The sequence below is a fragment of the Gorilla gorilla genome, chromosome 13 (assembly GCF_029281585.2).
Source record: "Gorilla gorilla gorilla isolate KB3781 chromosome 13, NHGRI_mGorGor1-v2.1_pri, whole genome shotgun sequence".
Taxonomy (NCBI): domain Eukaryota; kingdom Metazoa; phylum Chordata; class Mammalia; order Primates; family Hominidae; genus Gorilla; species Gorilla gorilla.
This window is the reverse complement of record NC_073237.2, coordinates 28389438-28403799: the sequence shown is the minus strand read 5'-3', so window position 1 is coordinate 28403799 and position 14362 is coordinate 28389438. Positions and strand designations below refer to the sequence as shown.

General features: G+C 54.8%; 1 protein-coding gene across 10 annotated transcripts in view; it reads right to left on the bottom strand.

Annotated features, from left to right (window-relative positions):
• Window positions 1-5648, bottom strand: part of CNTFR (ciliary neurotrophic factor receptor) — a 38994-nt gene extending 33346 nt beyond the window's left edge. For 4 of the 10 annotated variants that reach the window (XM_055351644.2, XM_004047956.4, XM_004047957.3 and 1 more), the window contains exon 1: window positions 4833-5038. The gene's annotated coding sequence lies outside the window, so the exon portion shown is untranslated. Of the gene's footprint in view, window positions 1-4832; window positions 5040-5365; window positions 5445-5519 lie in introns of those variants that run through there. The other 6 variants (XM_055351641.2, XM_055351646.2, XM_019034127.3 and 3 more) reach the window with 5 other exon arrangements.
• Window positions 5649-14362: the final 8714 nt, after the last annotated feature.

Sequence of the window (14362 nt, the reverse complement as noted above, 5' to 3'; positions counted from 1 at the left end):
GTTCACCACCACATAAGGAAAAAAGGACCTTACTTTCTGCAAAATCCTGAGGCTGGGAAGGGGCAGGATGACCTCTGACCTCTGCCACAGAATCGGGGTGATTGCTCTGCCCCAGCCTCCTCTGGTCCAGACCTTTCCAAGGAAGGAGCCTATCCTCTGCACTCCTTCCCTGAGTGAAGGAAAGTCCTTCCTCTACTCTAGCCTGCAAACCAGTCTTCCTTTGAGCCAAACAGGGGTGTAGGACAGGGGATGCTGGGTCTCAAACCACAAATCCCAGCAGCTTCCCTCTCCTCATGATCTGTCCCACTCAGTGATTCATGCCTCAACATTTATTGAGCACCTATTCCCTGCCAGGCACTGTACAGGGAGCCAGGCACATGGTCGTGCCCACAGGGAGCATTCGGTCCAATGAGATAGAAAAAGATGTATTACTGTTCACACAAGAATGCCTTCCTCTGGTGTACGAGGTCTGTGCCAAGGGCAGGCAGGTACAGGGTGAGCAAGGGAGACCCAGTCCTTGAGTCACGTAGAGCTCAGAGGCAACTACTGTGCAACCTTGCTGAGTGTCACGTGGGGAAAGTACAGGTAGGATATATGGTGGGGCACACTGACTACCCTGGGGTCTGAAGAAACCTGTCCTCCTACAGGCTAAGGACTCTTCAGTTTGCTCCTAAACCCAAGACGGGCCCTCGAGCTGAACACAAGTCACTACCATAGTTTAATTTCAGTTCCTGCTACTGTAGCTCTAGTCTTAGCTTTTGGGAGCTGGCTGCCCACAGCAGCAGGGTCTAACTCTTCCTCAACATCTGCTCCAGCTCCTCCTTCCACCCCTTGGCCCCCAGAGTGCCTAGCTCTGGTGACCCCCAACCAGGCACAGCTCTGCGCTTTGGGACTCTCTTTGCCCTCTGCAGAGGTAAAAGGGACTGATGACCTCAGTGCTCTCCATGCCCAGGGACCACTTGCCTTCCCAGCCCCTCCCCACAGGAAGCTGAGAGCCCTTGTGGGTTTGGTCACCCAGGGCCACAGGAGTTTACAAAGCTGAGGTCTCCCCCACTACTCCCACCCAATGGTGGGTCTGGAGGAGGGGTCAGTTCTCACTTCTCGGGCTCCTTGCTCTCCAGGACCCCCCAAACCAAGCACACATGGTCCCCCCCAACCCATCTGCATTTCAAAGAAAATCCACTCCATATGTTTCCGATTCATTTACACTTCAACTCGCCATGGGGGTGCAGAGAGCAGGGGTGTCTTGCCTCCAAGCCTCCCACCCCGGCTGGAGAGCGTGTGTCCCCTTCAGGACGGGGAGCAGTTACAGCCCAGCCATCTCAGCATTGGGAGGGACCGCAGGGCCATGTCCCTACTGTGTGGGCTCCCATGGGGGAAGACAGCATATCTCAGGCAGCCCCACCCACTGATGTTCATAGCAGAGCACACAAAGTCCAGGGCAGGGTCTCCACGGGAGTTAGAATCCCAGGGCTGGCTGCATCCTAGGCCCCCCAGGGCTACTGCTCTTTTGGGGAACAGAGTGGGGAAGCCTAGGCATGCCCTGGAGCCAGGATAAGGGCTCAACAGGCAATCCCAGAGACACTGTGAGACACGCACAACAAAACATGGTCCCTACCCCTCCCCAGCCAGGGCAGAGAAGAGAAGAGAGGGTGGGATCCCGTCTCCTCCTCCAGCTACTTTCTCCCCACAAATCTGAGGCTGTTATCTCTCCTACAATCACAGATTCAACACCCTGGAGCAGTCGCAGGAGCCAAGGTCTGCTCCCTCCAATCTTCACACCCCTCCCATCCTAAGAATGATTGAGATGTGTGTGTGTATGGGGCGGGGGAGATGTCTTGGGAGGACAGGAGTCTTATTTCCCCCACCTGGCCCTTCTCTACCACAGAAGGGATGTCCAAAACTATTCAAGGGGGATGGGTGTGCATTGACATGGCACACGGAGAAATCTAAAGGTTCACATCACTCCTGTACCAACAATCCACTCAGATCTTCCTGCCAAGAGTCTAGTCTCCTTATGGAAGGAAAGCAGGGAAATCTGACTGGGTTAGCCTTTACCACCACTCCCCTCCATTAGCCCACAGCCCATTGTGAGGGACGTGACCAAATGTGTGTCCTCTCTCCTCCTCACCTTTGGAGGGGACAGATCCTGTAGCAGTCTCTGTTCCTCACTTCAAGTGCCCCGATACTCACCACAAACCAAAGGAAAGCATGGGCATATCTGACCATGAGTCCTAAGTTCCACTGGGATTGTGAATGCCACAATCTTAGTGTGGATCTGAATGTGAGCCCAGGATGACAGTGTGAGTTTAATCTCAGTGTCACGGTCTAATGTCCATCTAAGTGTGAACTCCAAGATGCAAGTATGGGTTTGAGTATGAGCCCAGGTCTCAGCACACATCTGACTGTAAACCCCAGTGGGTCTGAATGTGAGCTCCAGGACTGAAGTGAGAGAGCCTGTGAGTCCCAGGATTCCTGTACAAGTCAGCATAAGCATTAGAGTTCTAGTGTAAGTCTGAGTGTGAAACCCTGGTCATAAGGGCTTCTGAGTATGAGCTAAGGTGACTTATATGGAGTCCTAGTGTGAGAACTGGTATCCCTTTTTAAGTCTGAGTGTGAGTCCCAAAGTGCCCTTGTAAGTCTAAGTGTGAACATCAGATTCCTACTGTGAGCCTGAGTGTGAGCTCTGAGATCCCAATATGAATCTGAGTGAGTCACAGGACTTCAAGTGAGTCCTACCAAGATCCTGGTATGAGTCTATGTGTGAGCTCTAGGTTACCCATGGAGGTCTGACCCCCAAAATCCCCATATGAATCTAAGTGTGAACCCAAAGTTCCTAGTGTGCATCTGAGTGAGCTCCAGGGTCCCCGTGTGAGTCAATGTGATCCCCAGCTTGGAAATGTGAATCTGACTATGAACCCCAGTGTCCTCAGTGAGTCCTTGAGTTCAAATGTGAGCCCCATGTTCCCCATGCGAGTCTGACTAACTCGGAGTCCCAGAATATAAGAGTGAATCAGAGTGAGCACGAGGGTCTTTGTGTGAGCCCCAGTGTGAGCCCTAGGACCCCAGTGAGATTCTGGGTGTGAGCTCTAGGTCTCAATGTAGATCTAAGCTAAAGGGTAAGACCGTGAATCTAAGCATGAGCCTACAGTCCCAGTGTGGGTCCCAGTATGAGCAGAGTTCCAGTGTGAGTCTATGTGGAAACTCCAGGACTGAAGTGTATCCCTGGATATGAGCCCCACAACGTAAGTGTCAGTCCATATGAATATAAGCCCCTAGACCCTAGAAGGAGTTGAAGTGTCCCAGTGTGCATCTGAGTATGGATTCCAGAGCCCCCAGAAGTCCTGTGCATGAACTTTAAACTCCTACTCTTTGTGTAGGCTCACGGTCTCAGTTGGAGTATCAGCCCTGACAGTGTGAACCTTAGCTCCATCTCACCAATGCTGACCAGGAGCCCCTGGCACCAGCTGAGAGGATTTGTGTGCGTTGTGACAGTGGAGACAGAGAGGCATAGTTTGAGACACCTAGGCCCTTCTAGCCCCCAAGTCATTGCTAGCCCTACATCCCTGGGAATCTGCAATGGTTCGAGCCCCATTCCCACACGTGTAATGACACACCATCACACCCAGAGTTAGATACACAAAAATACACCTGGTGTTTCAGGCCCCTCGGACACACAGCAATTACAGATGCACAGACACACCCAGCATTTCACACTCGCACCACCTCAGTGACCACAGCCACACAAACACCCCCAGTGACACAGACACAAATTCACCAAGTATTACAGGCAGAACAGCTAGTGTTAGAGACACACTCCTACAGCGGCATGCAGACACACACCCAATGTTGCAGACAAGCTGCCAGGCACACAGACACACACAGACGCTTCTCAAAAAGAGAGACTAGACGGAAAGAAAGAAAATCCTGAATTTTCAACAAGGCGTGAAATAGTCCTGCCCGCCTGAAGCTACTGGAGGGGGGAGGGGGACAAGGGAGCGAGCAAGCGAGCGAGCTAACGCTGGAGGAGAGGCTCCGGAGAGGAGAGGAGCCGAGAGGGAGAGCTGTCCGTCTGGTGACCTCTCCACGGCCCAGCCCCCACGCACGCGGAGATACACTACTCGGAGCAACACAGGGACACCCGGACTGGCTCACACTGAGCCGCACTGGAGGAGACACACACGAGCAGACTCACAAAGAGACACTTGGGGGATACACCATAGGCAGACTCGCACAAGCCAGGAAGACTTACAAAGAGACACACTGGAGGAGACCCACTACATGGAGATACATCCAGGCGGACTGAAGAGAAAACCATGGGGACGCCGACCGACACACACACGCGCGCGCGCGCGGGCGCGCGGATTCACACGGACACACATGCACTGGCAGACGCGCAACCGTCGGTTCGCATCCCCGGGCGCTTTGAAGTCCAGATTTCTGCCCGAGAAAGAAGCCACCTTTGGGCGCGCAAAGGCCACTACGAACCCCCCCAAACCCAGGAATTTTTCCAGACCCCGCGCGTGCAGCTGAGGGGTGGGGAGAACAGGGACACTAGGACAAACCGCCGGAGCCACCTCCCTCTAGTCCACAGTCGGCCCCACCACCACCACCACGCCCAACCCCCGGAGCGCCCGGACGTGGGGGGCCGCTTCTCCAGCGCCCCCGCCCCCGAGTTTGCAGGCAAAGTTTCTCGTGAACTTTCCTGTCGCCCCCGTCCGTGGGCCCACGGGTGTCCCCTCACTCTTCCCGCGCGCATGAGGGCCGCCGGTCTGCTGGTCAGCCCGGGCTCTGAGGGTCCGGCCGCGCGCACTCCGCCGCAGGGTACTCACCGCGCCCTCGGGCCACCCGGGCTTCGCGCCGCGCCTTCCGACCGCCCCCGGCAGCAAGCGAGGCAGCGAGCGCGGAGCTAGCACCGCCCGCCGGATCCCACCGCCGAGCCTCGCGCCGCGCCGGCTGGAGCCGCCGCCTCCGCTGCCGCTGCCGCTGCCGCCGCCGCCCGCTCTGCACCGGCTCTTCGGCGCTCGGCGGCTTTAACCCCCCCATCCTCCTCCCTCCCTCGCGCGCTCCCTCCCTCCTTCTCTCGCCCATGTGACCGCGGGCGCCCGCTCGGCCGCGCGCGCCCTCGCTCCCCTCCCCCTCTTGCCTTGTCTCCCCGCGCCTCCGCGGCCGCGCGCCACGACCCCTCCCCGCCACGGGCCCCGCGCGCCCCCGCCCTGGCACGCTCTCGCTCCTGGCACACGCGGTCCGCTCGCCCTGCGCGGGCCTGTGAGCCCCCACTCCCACTCGCCCAGCACTGGCACGCGCTCTGCCCCCCCGCTGGCACACTCGTCCGCACTGGCACGCGTGGCCCCCTCGCGTTCACCCTTTCTCGGGCGCGCCCTCAAGACGGCTGTGGTCCCCGTGCTTCACGCGCAGCCCCGGCCGCGGGTCTCGCAAACGCGCGCGCGCGCACACACACACACACACACACACACCCACTCCGCCCGCTCCCCTAGGGCGGCTGGGCGCGCACTCACCCCCGGGATCGCTCCTTCACACTCACTCTCCCTCTCGGCCTTGGCCAGGTCTCTCCTGCGCACACTCCCGCACGTTCAGGCCCTGACGGCCTCGCACCGACTCCCTGGCACACCCCGGGCCAACTCTCGGGGTCCTCCCTCCGGCGTCGCCGTGAGAGGAACGCGAGCCAGAACCCCCAACCCCCACTTTGGGCAGAAGAAGCCAGCCGGCTCCGCCTCTCCCCTATTGCTACTGCCCCCCGCAACGACTCCCCTCCCGGTCACCCCCTCGCGCGGGGGAAAGGGGCTTCCTTGACCGGGGATGGACCCTGCCGGGAGCCCAGGCCCATGCCTCCAGTGTCTTCGATGACACCACCACCACTACTCGCATGTTCCTCGCGCCCGGAGGACACACAGCCGGGGGAGAAGCCTCCACTGGAATGAAGGGGTAGGGAGGGTGCACCCTCAATGCCGGGCACAGGCGCACCCCTCGATAGGAGGCTCACTCCCTTCGCAGCCTGGGCCTCTGAGGGGCCGGGGTGTTCACTGCACTCGTCCCTGGGCCTCCGGTCTGGCTGCAACATAGGAGAGTAAGGTTAGACAACCTGACCAACTTCTGAGGCCACGTGAAAGCGCAATGGAGTGGCAATGGCAGAGGCAGAGACCGAGAAAGCCACCCCCGTCTCCACCGCTTGGATTTTTCACCTGACCCTTGACCCATAATCCTGGGCCCTGCCCCTCCGGGGAGCTGCTCTAGGGCTGAGGGCGAGGAGAAGGGAGGGAAATGTCTCGCTGTTTCCTCACATCCTTCCCCAGTAGGCTGCCTAGAGCGCCCGGGCCCTTTCCCAACAAATGCCTCAGGGACTCCCACTGCAGAGGAAAATCCTTCTTCCCGCCACGGCCTGGGCTTTTCACTTTCACTTCCGTGGCCACAGAATCCCCTTCCTACAACTGGCAGGGGTCGGCATGGGCTGGAGCTCAGAGACGGCCAGCTAGGACTTCAGGACACACAGCAAACTAGCTGCGCCCCGCTGAGGGCCAGCGCACAGCCGCCCACACAAGGTGTCCTCTCCCCGGGCTCTCTGGGCCGCCGGCCTCCTGCTTCCCGTGCCGCAGACCGGGATTAGACTGTGGACGCGGGGAAGGAAGGGAGCGTTGCGACGGGATCTTGAGGGGGGCAGGACTTGCCCCTGCCCCTGCGGCGAAGCTCTAGGCCCTGGCAAGGTTCGGTACACCGGGGGCCGCTCCTCCCCAGGGGGCTGACCGGCCTCGGCGCTCTAATCCGGCCGGGGAGGGGCGGACGGGGTGAAAATTGGCGAGTGGTTTGGGGAACGGACTTGACCTCCAGATGCTCCGGTGTCCCTGGCTCAGCCTCTTTCTGCCAGGTTGGGAGCAGTCGGGAATTCTGTCCCGGTCCAACGTCCCCCTCGGCCCCCGGGGACGCAGAGGCTGCTGTCGGCAGAGCAGCAGTCCACGGCTGCGGGGACAAGATCCGCACTGGGAGTCCGGGGTCCTGGAAGTGGACGTGTGGATGTCAGAGGATAAAGGAAGGGAAGAGGCGCACGTCGGACCTCTGTCCAGGCGTCAGTCGGTCAGCAGCTCCTCCCGGCGCGGGACCCAGCGGCCTCGAGCGCTTCCCCGGGGCCGAAGCGACACCTGGCGGACGGTGCGGGACGTGCGTTCCCTTCTGGCTGCTGCTCCTGCTCCGCGCTGAGGCCTCGGCCACCTACTGAACACCGCGTGCTGCCACCTCTCCACACAGCCGCCACCCGGCTCACAACCAATTTTCCTCCCCCCAGAGCTGGGTCAACAGACTAGTAGTGGTTTCCGCTCCTGCCGCCTCTGATGCCCTACCTACACAGTAGCCTTTGAGCTTGTAAGCCTCAGTGCTGAGCCCTCCCCACCGCCTTGGGGGCAAAGTTGAGTTTCTTAGGTGGGGCTTCAAAGCCCTGCAGGATCTGGCCCTGCCTCCTCTCCACCTTTATTAAGCGCCCCTATTCCCGGCCTCCCCAGCTCTGCGCCAGCCCCCTTCTGTGTCATGTCACTTATCCTTAAGCCAAACCCCACTTCACTGACATCCTCTCCCCAACTCCATCTCCAAGAATTCACTGCCTTTCCAATCTTCACCATCTACCTTGCCCATGATGGAGTGGCTGGAAGTAACACCCCCAGGCCAGATCCCTTATGCCCTGCACGTGATGGGGATCTCACATTTGGGCCTGGGGAAATTAGGGGAAGTTCCTCGTTGACTTTCAGTTCCTGCAGTTCTCTACCATGAAAGGGGCTCTATGGCCAGGATTTCTGACACCACCCTCCACCCTGGCAGGTGACCTAAACTTGGACCCCCCCCCCCCCACACACACACACCAAGGGATCAATTGTGCCATTCCAAGCCTTTGGGCAAGCAAAGACCCTTCCTTATTCTTACTGACATGTCTCCGAGGAAGGAGAGCTCCCTCCCCATCCCCTATGGTCTACCTTTCCAGTGCTCCTTTAGGAAACGGTGCTGGTTTCTAACTTGCAATACCATCAGAAAGTTTCTCCCTGCAGCACACACCTGGCTCTCCAAAGTTACAAACACACACACTCTCACACAGAGGCTCTCTGTATTACAAATGCCAAACACACGGTCACATAAAGTCACACACCCAATCTCAAACAGTAAAAGGTGTATATTCAACTTCACTATGGTACACTGAGAGTCAGGGTCCCCACCTTGGGCTAGGAACTAGAGGTCCCAAAAGAGTAGGAGAGTCCCTGAGACGACACACACCATACCCACACATAGACACAGTTACACACACAGCCATGAACTCGGTCACACTGAGTGTCACACAGGCACACACAGAGTCACACACGCTCTCAATCACACTGGGGTTTGGCGGGTTGGGGCGGGCTCCAGGAGGCAGTTACGTAAACGCCCTCAAGCCCCCGCCCTCAAGCCCCCGCCCTCGCTCCCCCTCACCCCGCCTGCTTCCTCACACAGTGCCAGCGCCCGGGGCGGCTTGGCCGGGGCCCGGGAACAGCTCGGCCTCGCGGAGGCTCCAGGCGCCGAGAAACCCGATCCGACAGAGCCCCGGGCCGGGCCGAGCCAGTGAGGGGGGCCCAAAACCCCCCCACTCAGGGTCCAGCCCAGGCCCCTAGGGACGACTTACCCCTGCATCCAGAGACAGCTCCCAGCACCATCCTGAGATAGTACCTGGGGCCCACTCACAACATCCCCATCCTGCACACCCCCTTCTGGAATCCTATCATCTGGACGGCTGCCTGTGTGCCCTGACCCTTCCAACCTCTGGCACCAGAAAGGGCAAAGATCCCCTAAAGGTAGAGAATGGGGGAAACTAAGTATCCAACCTTGAATTACCCCCAGTTCCTGGAACTATCTCCTCTTCCCTTCTCACCAGGGCCCTCTAAATTCACTCTGATAGAGAGGGGCTTTCATTCCTGTCCAGGTCCCCCTCAGATTTGCTGCCTATCGATTCCAATATATTCTGTCAGAATTCTAAATTATTCAGGTCCAAGGTCTCCCCTCCCGCCCTTTGATATCCTTTCTTCCTCCTCCAGTGGAAGTTCTAACTCCAGTCTAATCCCAGTTCCTCTGGTTTGCTAAAAAGAAATTTTGAGAGTAACCTGAGGAATCGGGAACAAAATCACCAAAAGGCAGAAAGATTAAGGCTCAGGAAACCCCTGGAAGTCAGGAGTCTGAGAAGAGGGGAGACAATGTCTGTTGTGCGCCCCCCAACATAACCCCCACCCCATTCTGCAGCCTAGACTCCATTTTTCACGATAGCTTTTGAGTGTCTGCTTGGGCCGCCTGGGCCCAGGCAGAAAGGGAATTTCCCCCTATGTTCTCTGTTAATGAACAAAACATTTCATGTTGAAATTCCTCCTCTGCCCCCAGCCCAGTGTCTCCAGGGCCCTCCAGCCTGACCAAGCAGGGGCACCATTAGGAGGGGGGTAACAAAGAAGAGGGAAGCCCCCAGGGGAAGCATAATTTACACTAGGGGGCATCTTTTTAAAAAATAAATAATTAGGGTGACTTTTTTTTTTCACTTTTGGCTAAAATTATCCACTCCTGTGGCAGCTTCCCAGAAAGGGCGGCGGGAGGGCGGCCGGAGCTGTCCCGAGGCCCAGGACATGGCCCCCCTCCCCCGGGCGAGGAGCCTTCCTCAAGTTGTTTTCCTGGTCTCTTCCTCTTGGATGTTTTTTGATTATTAATCACATTTTCCATCCTCAGTCTCAGACCAGACCCCCTCCCCCCAGGGTCAGGGCTGGACAGAGGGAGGAGGAGCGGGCTCCGGGAAGATGACTTGGGGACAAGATGGGCAGTGACCCCTGGCCCTGGCTGACCTGAAGGACACTGTCAGTGGCATGTCACAGATCATATCCTCACCATCCTAGCACATAGTAGGTGGCATCCTTAATCAATACAAGTGAAGTAAATGAATGAACAGGTGTCTAGCTTTCATAACACCCAGCTGGCACTGAAAAATAAAGCCCCTAGTGCTGGTCCCCTTATGCTGCAGACAGAGAAACAGCCCAGAGAAAGGGAGTCACTTGTTCAGAGTCACACAGCAAGTTAGTGCCTTGGCCAGAGCAGTACCTCAAGAATGCTGATGGCTCCCCACTTCCTAAGTCAGTCAATAAATATATATTGAGCACCTACAATATGCCAGGCATTGATCTAAGCAGTGAACCAAACAAAAATCTCTGCCCTTGCAAGGACATAGAGCAACTAGAACTCCATAGAATGCTAGTGCATGTTAAGTTGGTATGACCACTTTGAAACACTGTGTGGCAGTATCTACTAAAGCTGTGCATATATTTATTCTATGGCCTAGCAAGTCCGTTCCTAGATATATACCCAGGAGGAATGATCAAATATGTTTACCAAGAATGTTCGTAGCAGCTTTACTAATGATAGCCCCAAACTGGAAACAACACAAATAGATAAACAGATCGTGATGTAAGTACAGCAATGGAAAACAACCAGCTACATACAACAATGTGAATAAATCTCACAGACAAAATGTTGAGCAAAGGGGAAAAAAGACACAGAAAGAGCACATAATGAATGATTTCATTTATATGAAGCTCAAGAATAGGCAAAACTAACGTATGGTGACAGAAATCAGAATTGTAGTTACCGCTGTTGGGGGAGAGTGGTACAAGTATAGAGTTGTCCCTTGATATCTGTGGGGGATTGGTTCCAGGACCCCCTGAGGATACCAACTCTGAGGATACTTAAGTCCCTTATATAATAAATGGCATAATATTTGTGTATGATCTAAGCACATCCCCACATCTACTTTAAATCAGCTCTAGATTGCTTGTAATATCTAATACAATGTAAGTGTTATGTAAATAGTTGTTATACTGTTTTGGTTTTTATTTGTATTGTTTTTTATTGTTGTATTTCTATTTTTATTGCTTTTTTTTTTTCCCTAATGTGGTTTGTTGAATCAGAGGATGCAGAACTCACAGATATAGAGGGCCAACTGTACACATGCATTAAAACTGTACACTGTAGGCCGGGCGCAGTGGCTCATGCCTGCAATCCCAGCACTTTGGGAGGCCGAGGTGGGCGGATCACGAGGTCAGGAGATCGAGACCATCTGGCTAACACGGTGAAACCCTATCTCTACTAAAAATACAAAAAGAAAAAAAAAAATAGCCGGGCATAGTGGTGGGTGCCTGTAGTCCCAGCTACTCGGGAGGCTGAGGCAAGAGAATGGCGTGAACCCGGGAGGCAGAGCTTGCAGTGAGCCAAGATTGTGCCACTGCACTCCAGCCTGGGTGACAGAGCGAGATTCCGTCTCAAACAAACAAACAAACAAACAAAACTGTGCACTGTATATATTTGTTCATGCAAAAGTCCCAAGTCTGGTTCCCCAGCCCCGTCAGGCAAGAGGTGGCAGCCTAAATGACACCTAAGAGAGGCCTATACTAAGCCCTTTTGTCCTCTCTCACAGTGCCATCCTCTTTTTCCTTATAGTAGTTAGTTTGATGTCTAATTATCTAGTTACTTCTGTGATGCATGTGAGCTCCAGTGAGGGCAGCCCTGTGGCCTCCATCTCCAGTCACGTAGAGTTGGGTCTGGCATAGAACAGGTGTGCTCAACGTTTGAAATAGATTTAAATAAATGTTGATGGAATGAATGATGCAAGCAATTAAGTAGGACAACCTTGACCTGTGAGAAGTAAACTGAAGCTCCAGAGCACAGGGGTGGGAGCCTAGATGAATGGGTCGCAGCCTTGAGGGATGGGAAAGAGGTTTAGTGACTAGTGAGCTGGCAGAGACCGGAAGGCAGGCTGAGGCAACCTGAGTGGCTCAGACACCACATCCTGAAATGCCTTTGGGGCCAAGGCTGTTGAGGCATAGAAGGGCATAAAGAAGTCAGGAATATAAACACATTAGAGTTTTAGCAAGACCATTGAGGCTGCTGGGTAGAGGGTGGTGAGGATGGTGGAGGCTGGAGGTGGGGCAGCCACAGAGAGGTATTTGCGGTGACCCATAAGAAAGAGATCTCCAGCCTGACCTGGGGCAAGCAGAGAGAGGACAGGGTTTGGGAAAGGGGCAGGACATCAGATTCATTTGCTTCATCTGCTCCCATGACCCCCCGGAGGATCTCCCATGTCACTTTATATACAGAGAACAGGCTCGCTGGACACTTAGTCCTGTGTCTGCTCTCCCAAGCACCCTCCTGCTGGGTGATCCCAAAGTTTGGGCTAAGTGTGGAAAGAGAAGCAGGTGGGGAGAAAGGGAGCAGAGTATCCAGAAGAGGGACAGGGAGAGGGAGTGGGAGGTGGGGGCAGGGATAGGGAAGATGGAGAAACTAGGAGTCAGGGGACTGTGCATCAAAGGTGGGAGCAGGGGCATACGTTTGCAAAATCACAGATACAATTTTTCATTTTGCAAAAATTTGCATGAACAAATTCCCTGCTCAGAAGCACAAAGTCCCTTCATGCTTCTCCACCCCAGTGGGCACTGATCCCACCTACCCACCATTCCTCATGGAGGAGAAAACTATCCTCAAAGGATTGTCCCCCCTAGTACCAACCCAGAGTCTGACATTGCTCTCTGCTGCTATAGAGCTGGCTCCTGGATAACAGCTGGGATTTCCAGGAAGGCCTGAGGACCATGTGTCCCTAAGATTGGATCCCTCCCTTCGCCTCCCATGGCTCTATTTCCCGCCAGCCTGTGGTTCTGAAGTAGGGGAGAGGGAAGAAAAAAGGCCCCAACTTTCCCCCAGAAACTCAACTGTGGTGATTGGGAAGGCAGATAAAAGTCAGAGATTTGGAAACTTAATGCTAGTGTTACCATGTCTGAGGAAAATAGAGGCAGAGGGAGACTCCAAGAGAAAAAACTGAATTAAATTCAGTTCAACAGACGTTTATTGATGCCTACTGTGTGCCAGGCCTAGAGGGAACATTGTGTACAAAACTACAGATGACTCCCATGTTTTTGGCTTGAGAGACTGGGAGATGATGGTACCATTCACCGAGCTGGGGAGAGAGAAGGGACTTGACATATTCAGTTGAAGGGTCTATGGTGTGACAGCTAGGTATGTAACCCCTGTTCAACAGTTCCCAGCATCCTTTATGCTCAGCATGTGCTGGAGGCTTGGGCATTTCGAGTCTCAGACTAACCTGGGCATTATGATGGTGCTAGGGGATGATGAGATAGATCAGAGAACAGGGAGGGGGTGTGATAAGAAAGGAAGAGGAGAGGAGGATTGAAACTAAAACTCTGGGAACCCATGATTAAAAGAGAGGAAAGGGATGGTGATGCACACCTGTAATCCCAGCACTTTGAGAGGCCAAGCCTGGTGGATCACCTTGAGCCTGGGAGTGTGAGACCAGCCAGGGCAACATACTGAGACCCTGTCTCTACAAAAAATATAAAAATTAGCTGGGTGTGGTAGCACACAACTGCAGTCCCAGATACTCAGGAGGTTGAGGTGGCAGGATCACTTGAGCCCAGGAAGTAGAGGCTGCAACAAGCCATGATTGAGCTACTGCACTCCAGCCTGGGCAACAGACTGAGACTGTGTCTCAACAACAACAACAAAATTGGGGGTGGGGGGAGTAGTAAAAATAAATAAATAAAACAAAAATAGATCAATAAAAATAAAGGGCTGGGCGCGATGGCTCACTCCTGTAATCCCAGCACTTTGGGAGGCTGAGGCAGATAGATCACCTGAGGTTGGGAGTTGGAGACCAGCCTGGCCAACATGGTGAAACCCCATCTCTACTAAAAATACAAAAATTAACCAGGCGTGATGGTGGGTACCTGTAATCCCAGCTACTTGGGAAGCTAAGGCGGGTGAACCGCTTGAACCCGGGAGGCAGAGGTTGCAGTGAGCCAAGATCACACCACTGCACTCCAGCCTGAGTGACAGAGTAAGACTCTGTCTCAAAAAAACTAAAATAAATAAATAAATAAAATAAAAATAAAACAGAGGAAAGATGAGGGACTTCCAGAAGACAGGGAAGGTGTAGTGGTCCTAGGGATAGAAGAATCAGGGTTGCATGAGGCCAGAAATAGCCTGGTAGAACCAAGGAAGAGCCCAGGTCTTTAGCAGCCAGGAGAGGGGTGGGGCCAAGGGGACAAAGCTAGGGGTATGGAACAGGCTGGTGTAGACTCCTCCACAGGGGCCTGTGAGTAGAGTGTAGACCCCTCTTTCCCCAGCCTCCATGCTGTTCCCTGGAGCCCTGCTTGGGTTGGGGGCCTCTCTCAGCCAGGCAGAAGAATCAAAAAGCTCCTCCCAGGCCCCTAGACTTCCATCCCTGAGCCCCTGGTTTTTGGTCTCCCCAGGAGAGTTCTGAGCCTTCCTCAAGCTCAGGAGCATGCAGTGGTTGGGG